The sequence below is a fragment of the Austrofundulus limnaeus genome, unplaced genomic scaffold (genome assembly GCF_001266775.1).
Source record: "Austrofundulus limnaeus strain Quisiro unplaced genomic scaffold, Austrofundulus_limnaeus-1.0 Scaffold117, whole genome shotgun sequence".
NCBI classification, from domain to species: domain Eukaryota; kingdom Metazoa; phylum Chordata; class Actinopteri; order Cyprinodontiformes; family Rivulidae; genus Austrofundulus; species Austrofundulus limnaeus.
The window spans coordinates 436918-444840 of NW_013952519.1; the positions used below are offsets into that span (position 1 = coordinate 436918).

Below are 7923 nucleotides of genomic sequence, written 5' to 3' on the forward strand. Positions count from 1 at the left end.
AGTCCACCAGGAGGCGCCAACACAAAAGTCAGAGACTTCACATGAGGTTTGGACCATCTTGTGGGGGAAAAGCAGATTACTTCCTACTCGTCAGCGCCCCCCTCTGGTGGGGAAACTTTTTTCAGGGATACAAACCTTTTCCGAACATCGGTAGATGGCAGCCATTACAGACGAACATGTGTTTGTTGTTGTTCGAGGAGCGGCCCGGTCACACGCTAATGTCATTAGTTTGTTATCATTACTGAGCTGCAGGACTGCTTTTTCCCCTTTTTTTCACATCATGTCTCCTGCTTGGATCTGTTATTATCTTGCTCTGAAGCACGGAGGAGTGTCAGAGGTAAGCTCGTTTCAACTGCTTTTTATGACGCGATCTCCTTTCCGGACTCAGGCATTTTGCCAATATTTCAGTTAAAATACATAAGTAAAAATATTTATCCAAGCATAGTACTACCCCCCAACTTTATGGATGATTTTATGGATTAAATTTTACGTATTATACTTGAATAAATACGGTAATTACAACAAATCAGTCTTTAGGTATTTTAAATATACAAACATTAAAAACTGAGTGGCTGAAGCCAATGGAAACCACTGCCCAGATCAACGGGGCCAATTCTGAGTCTTGGTGCTTAGCATACATGCGGGGGTCATACTGTATATGCTAAACGGTATCTAGTTTTATTGTTATTTTTAGGATTCAAGAAGGTAAAAGGTTTGAAGCATTTATAGAGTGAAGCTGGCCAACATGAACGTCCTGTAAACGTCTAAACAAAGTCACAGATGTTAACAGACTTAAACATGAGTTCTCCTTTATTAGAACTTCTCACATCCTTCTGAGATAAACAAATGTCTGAGCGACCAGCTGTGTGAGTTAATCTTCTGCAGACCAGACTGGATGAGCTCACTAACCATAACCAGGTGTGTCCTAGAACAGAGATTCTTAACCTGTGGGCCACGAGCGCCACCTTGGGGGCCTCAAAAGAACAACAGTTTTTAACTTTGGGCCGCAAAGGGCCGTGGGACCACATTGATTTTGAATAAAGTGCAATACACTTTCTCACCACTAGCAGCAGTAGTGCACCACTCAGATGTTTAACAACTTTTTTAATAAGTAGAAGAAGAACCTTAGAAACCTACCTTTGTATTTGTTCAAATATGGGCAGGTTACAATATAAAAATGTTTGTCATAATCATGTCTTGTGTTTATTTGACAGGAGTTTTACTTTTAAACTGTAAGTGTATTTTATTTAGTTAAGTTAGTTATGATAGTTTAGTTATGATGTAAATACAATAAAAATTAAACCAAGATTTATAATAATTATCATTTTGATCCATATATTGGTAATGTGTGACTGGGCCTCGTGACACTTTATGTTCAACAAATTGGGCCCCGAGGTCAAAAAGGTTAAGAACCCTGTCCTAGAGGTTACCTGACGATAATCAAAGTCCACCAACCAGAGACCAGGAGGAGAAAGCTCCACCATGATGAACTACAAACATAAACTCTGAGCACCACTAATTTAAGAAGTGAAAGTTTTGCCTCACGAGGACGGTAAACAGAAAACAGGTCTGAGTCTGACAACTCAAAGACAAACGGAGGCAAAGTGTTTGCTTGTCGTCACAACAGCGAGTGTTTCAGTATTTATCAGATGTGAAAAGCAGCTGGCGTCCTCCTGCAGAACGGATCGGGGCAGATAACGAGAAAGATCTGCTCTGACGGGGCTGAAACTGAAACTCAGGGCCGAGAGGCGTGTTAGAAACCACCAAGAACCAAGAGAACGTCTCGTATCTGAGCACAACTGGGAGCTGAAGTCACCACAAATATTTAGATAAGAGATTACGCAACCGTCCAAGTTAAACATGAAAAAATAAAAACACGCATCTATTACAAAACTACAACCCAACTAATTAAAAACACTAATAATAAGTTCTTTACATGATGATCTGAGGATGTTCTGTCGGGACAAAGAACCAGAACCTCTGCAGCTCATTGATCTGGTTTCTGTAGCGAGGACAGATTGATGGTCGGTCCAGACTTTTACACCGAGATTTAATTGATTTTCTGTAGCAGCAGGAACTCCAGATTTAGAGTTAGACGCTTCGAAAAGCAGCAGGATGCAGCACTTTTCATTTTTTAGGACATGAATTTCAGTGCAAGGCTGCTATTTAACAATTTCACAGAATTTTTAGTTAATTTATGTAAACCTGTCGACACAGGGAACATAAAATTCATAGAAACCAAAAATAATTTATTTTTTGTTGTAATTTTAAAGTAACTCGTTGGTCGTCTAAAGCTAAGCTTTTTTATTTTTAGGTCAGTGTGATGCAGATGGAATTAAAAAGTAAACTTTGCACCAAAACAAAAAGGGCGAGATGTGGGGGTCGTTTTGACCAGACGGCAGGTTTTATGAGCTAAAATCCATTTACACGAGGCGAAGGGCCAGCAGGCTGAAAAGAGTCGGCTGTTTGAGAATTCAAGGACAAGATGAACGTCAACACTCAGAAACAGAACAAAATGTTTTATAATTTAAAAATAAAATCACAAACTGAGAAATTATTTTTCACAGAAAATACAGAACGACTGCTGAGAGCAGCTGAAGGATTCAAAACCAGCTGAACATAAAACAGCTGAAGTTTAAAAAAGCTAACAAAAGCTCAAAGAAGAGAAAACCTGGTAGCTAAAAAAAAAACCAAGAAATTTAAGTTAAAAATCAAACAGTAGCAAATTAGTAGCTAAAATCAAAAAGTGGCGGAATGATAGCTAAAAATGGCTGAATAGTAGCTAAAATAAAAAGAATGGCAAAATGGTAGCTATAATTTACAAAAAAAATGATTAGTAGCTAAAATCAAAAAGTGTCAGAATGGTAGCTAAAAATGGCTGAATAGTAGCTAAAATAAAAAGAATGGCAAAATGGTAGCTATAATTTACAAAAAAGGAAGATTAGTAGCTAAAATCAAATTGTGGCAAATTTGAAGCTAAAATCAAAAGTCTTTAGAAAAGTAACTAACACTAAAAACCAGCAGATTAGTTCTAATAGTATCAGACAGTTTAATGGAAACTGAAGCAGGTTACAAAAAGATCAAGATTTCTGAAGGAATAGAAGCGATCAATATATTTACTGTTATTACCTCCGCCAATGGCGAGGTAATATTTTCGGTTGTGTATGTTGGTCGGTCGGTCTGTCTGTGGACAACATAACTCAAAAACTTGTGGACGGATTGTCATGACATTTACAACTCATGTGGGTACTAGCACAAGTAACACACCATTAAATTTTGGTGATGTTCCGGATCACGATGTGGATATAGAATTTTTTTTCCATTTAATCCTTTGAGATCGCAAAGCAAAGCTGTGATGCTTTCACAGGGCTTCTGTAAAAAACAGTGAGAGCTTTCAGTGTTCATTTGAACTGGATTACACAGCACGGACTTCAAACTTTGTAAAAGTAATGTTAAAACCAGATTTAATGATGAATAAGTCTTGCCATAATGTGCGCATTTTTAAGCATTTGGTGCGCATTTAGAGAACGTTTTGTGACCAGGAAGTGCGTGACTGCACCATGAAACCTATTTTTCCCATTTCCTCAAACACACCACATTCGTAGGCTTGTAAACAGATCGATGAAGATCGAGGAAGAGGAGCGACGCGGTGGACTTCAAGGATGGGGGAAATTGGCCTTGGCAGAGGTTTGCACTCTCCGAGTGCTTCTAGTTATAAAATTAGATTTCATAAAAATAGTTACAAAAAAGAAAATCTAATTTAGCTGAATGCTTTCATATATGAACAATTAAAGAAAAATAAAAGCAATTATGTAGTTTGAATAAACTTAACTTTGACTCAACGTTCAGAAAACTACAATCACAAAAACAATCTCCAGGATGCTCCGCCCACAAACAAATCAGTTCAAGAGTAAAATGTCATTTTTAAATGAGCTGAAAGTAAAAAAATAAAAAAAATCCAGAATAACTGATTAAAAAACAGAATCTGTTGGATTAAAGAATTCAGTTTTCTTGTCTCAGTGTTTTTAACACAGACCTGAGTCTGTCTCGTCCTGCTACACTTCATATCCACCTCCTGACTTCCTCTGCAGCTGACTGGGACCATATGTTACCAGATCAGGTTCTCTCTGAACCACCATGGGTCTGTTGTTCCCCCCCGTACCCCCCGTGTCCATGCCAGCCACGGAACTGGTACGCCATTGAGCGCATTATTCTCCTGAGTGGATCTGGGTGGAATGATTTGTTGACAGGGGGGCTTTGTGCGCAGCGCACAAACTTCCTGGACAAACGAGGAGAGTCCAGGACATCACAAAAGCCCTCTGGCTGTACGGGATGCTGAATATTCTGAAAACTAATTATTTTTTCGGTGCTTTCCATGTTCAGTTTGTTTTTTTAAACATAAGATAATAAATTAGTTGAGGAAAACGAGGAATGGCAGGTAAAATCAGATTGTTAATTTCTCAGGGTTAGGATGGCTGATGGGGCTTTGAGTTACACTCACTGAATTAAAGACGACTTTTATGAAACAGATACTCAATAAGACAAACATCAAAAGTGAAAGAAGCGTTATCCAGTTTTCATTTAGTTATAAAAGATCGTGTTTCAATCTGAGATGGTTTCTTCAGCTGTGGACCAACTTTTAGGAGACGAAGGGCATTTTTGGGAAGGACAAGCTGAGGCATTTCCTCCTTGAGGCCCCATCCCTTAACAAGAACCCACAACACTTCCCCTAACCGTCTCCAACATATAGATAAGAGGAACTGCAACATGACAAACAGGATATTACTGCTTGTTTCTAGCTTGTCATGAAAAGAACTGTTTTTCCTACCATGTTAATGAAATTGGTCTGTTTGTAATGAAAACTGAAAATCAGGTAAAAGGAAGTTTTGACCCGTTTTCCTGACTTTACAACAAGTGTAATTGTGCGCCGTACGTTTTTCAGCATCTAACTCGTTTCACATTTTTTGTGCTATTTCAACAATTCATATAACAAAACGTTCATCTCGTTCATGTGAGGGGTGCTATGACTTTTGGTACTTCAGCTATTTATACTTTTTCAGCTATTTCACTTTTTTTAGCCGCTTTTTGCCACTGAAAATGAACGGAGCTGTTTTCAACATCCTTAAACTCCTTTTAAAATGTTTCTAAATCTTTAAATACATATTTTGTTCTGGTAATGCTTATTTTCACTTTCCTGTCCTAATTTTAGCTACTTTTTCTACTAGTTTTAGTTTTTTTCTGCTATTTCAGCTAAAATTCTGCTTTTTTTTTTTGGCTATTCTTTTGCTTTTATCTACTTTTTTGTGCTTTTTTGGCACCTTGTGCCATTTAGATGATGCTTTATGCCATATTCAGCTACTTGCCAAAATTTTAGCTAATGTTTAGGTGCTATTAGCTAAAGTTAGCTTTTCTATGCTAAATACCCATTATTTGTAGCTATTATTATTATTTTTGACTGAGTTCAGCAAAGTTGTGCTCCTTATGCTAATTAAAACTTTTCCAGCTGTTTTACTGAAAATTTCAGCTGTTTTAGCTATTTTATTACAAATGATCCCTTTTATGTAATTTTATCTTTTTTTTTCTGTGTTAGCTATTTTTCAAATATAACTATTTCAACTGGGTGCTAATTTCAATTTGTGGCTGCTACCTTTAACTAATTTAATGCTAAATTTAGCTATTTTATGCTACTTTAGCTACAGATCTGCTTTTTATGGTTGCATTTTCTTGTAACATTTTTTACTTTGTTCAGCTTTTCAAGTTTTACTTACAATAATACTTTTGCTATTAAACATGTTCAGCTCAATTTCAGCTTCTTCAGTAGCTTTCAGCTTAAGTTTTCAGCAACAGGCACTCACACTAGCATTTTCACAGGAAATGTAATTTCTCTGGTTTGATATTGATCTTGTAGAAGAGAACCTGTGCAAAAATACAGTGTTTAACCAAAGTTATCTAATCAAAGTGTAAAAATACACAATGATCCTAAAACTCTAGAATATTTTCTGTATTAAATGGACAAGCTGTTTGTTGGTTTTCTGAGCTCGGCCAGCTGCCACTGTTAATTACTAATAATGACTTTTTGATCCCAGACACTTTAGTAAATCCTCTTAGGTTTGGTTTTAGACTAAACCAGAAGAGGCTTTTGTTCTTTGGCTGGTTAAAGTTGCTGCTAATTTGTTGGATTTGATTAACTGGGAACTGAAACTGAAGACAAAAAATAAACAGAGGGTTACAGTACAAAAATAAAACGTCCCAAATCTCCACCATAAACAACTTTATTCTTCATTTGATCAATCTGAGTATTTTACACTTTAAAAAACAACCACAGATGGCAATACACAATTTCCCCCTAGAGTTCATACTGTAAAATGGACAGACATAATCTACTTCTTTCAGTAAGTAAGTAAGTAAGTAAGTAAGTAAGTAAGTAAACAAACAAACAAACAAACAAACCCTACTAATGCCAATAGGATCAGTGTCTTGGTTTGCTTTGAACACCTTTTTTCCTCTTGTGCTCTAAAACTACAGTGAAACTTTCACCTAAAAATAAACAAATTAGTTTTATTGAGAAGTCGAGACAGTCTGAACCCTGTCAAGCTGCTGGACACCACGTCATGTTTTATTGGACCCATCAAATAAAATTCAAAAGTCCTGTAGGCGTTGAAAAATAAAACTGCACTGTGTTCAGAACCCAGTTATCTTTTTATAACAGCTGGAAATAGTTCACAGCGATGGAGAAACCCAAGGTTGATGGAGGTCAAGATATTTTTAAACTTTTGGGTGATGGAGGGAAATAAAAAGAGAGAATCTGGAGAAAAACAGGAAATCAGCTTTTAGAAACAGAACTGTCAGAAGTTTACCTGCTGAACAACGTTCAGTCTTCTGCTTTTGTAAAACACTTTTCATAACGTCCAGAACCATGAAGCAAATCCTTACAGAGTCTTTTCTTTGATTCTTTTCTTCATTTATCTGATGGTTGATGGAACTGTTCGATTGTGTTGGTCCCTTCTGTTTTGTTTGTTTTATTGTTAATCTGTTTATTTTTGTTCAAAATGAATAAAAACTATCAAATCAAGAAGTAAAACATGTGGATTAGAACAAGCTAGAAGTTTGTCACAAGATGATCCTTCCTGCAAATCTATCTGGATTTTTTGGGGACACTGGTAAGACAATAAAATTTATCAAATAAATAAAAAATACACATGCCTGCATAGTTTAGTGTTTTAGTTTTTTAATAAATGTGGTATAAACTATATATCTTTTGTTTACATGAATATGATTTCTTTTTTACCAAGTCAGGGCTCATGCAGGTTTCAGTAAAGTAAATTTAAGACCTTTTAAAGACCTCTTAAGACCATTAGGAATGACATTTAAGACCAAAACCAATGCATTAACAAAAACATTCAAATGGTCCCAGAAATTTTAACATAGAAACCTTTTAATGCTATCAGTTTAGTTATTAAAGAATATTTTATTTTATTATAAGAACACAATTTGAACAAAACAGTCATATCTATGAGACCTTCATATCTACTGTTGTGGACTGCTTCCAACTAAATGTAAGTCTCATTGAAAACACACTTTCCCATGTTTAAACGACAAGCAGACTGACTGAACTTTTGGGGGTTTTTTGTTTGGGTGATCGGGGGGGTTGTAAAGGGTAAACTGTGTCATTTTTTTTTTACTGCAGTTATCACAGGATTTGTAGTTGAACCACGAACCAAGACCAGTAGCAAACTTAGCATTTCCTTAAGACAGATCGCGTGAACCTCTGATCAGCACTTTACTGTTTATTTATGCAGCCAACGCTTCTGGGAATGATCAAAAACAAAAAAATTAAGACACGACTAAATTAAATTTACATTAAAAGTCTCATTTCCCCTTACAACCCCAGACGAGACCTCCGCTCACCGGATCAACATCTCC

The 7923-nt window shown here is 36.4% G+C and overlaps 1 protein-coding gene across 1 annotated transcript in view; it reads right to left on the reverse strand.

Annotated features, from left to right (window-relative positions):
• bmp2k (BMP2 inducible kinase) overlaps positions 1–7923 on the reverse strand; it is a gene marked incomplete at its 5' end in the record, with an annotated part of 63851 nt that overhangs the window by 32359 nt on the left and 23569 nt on the right.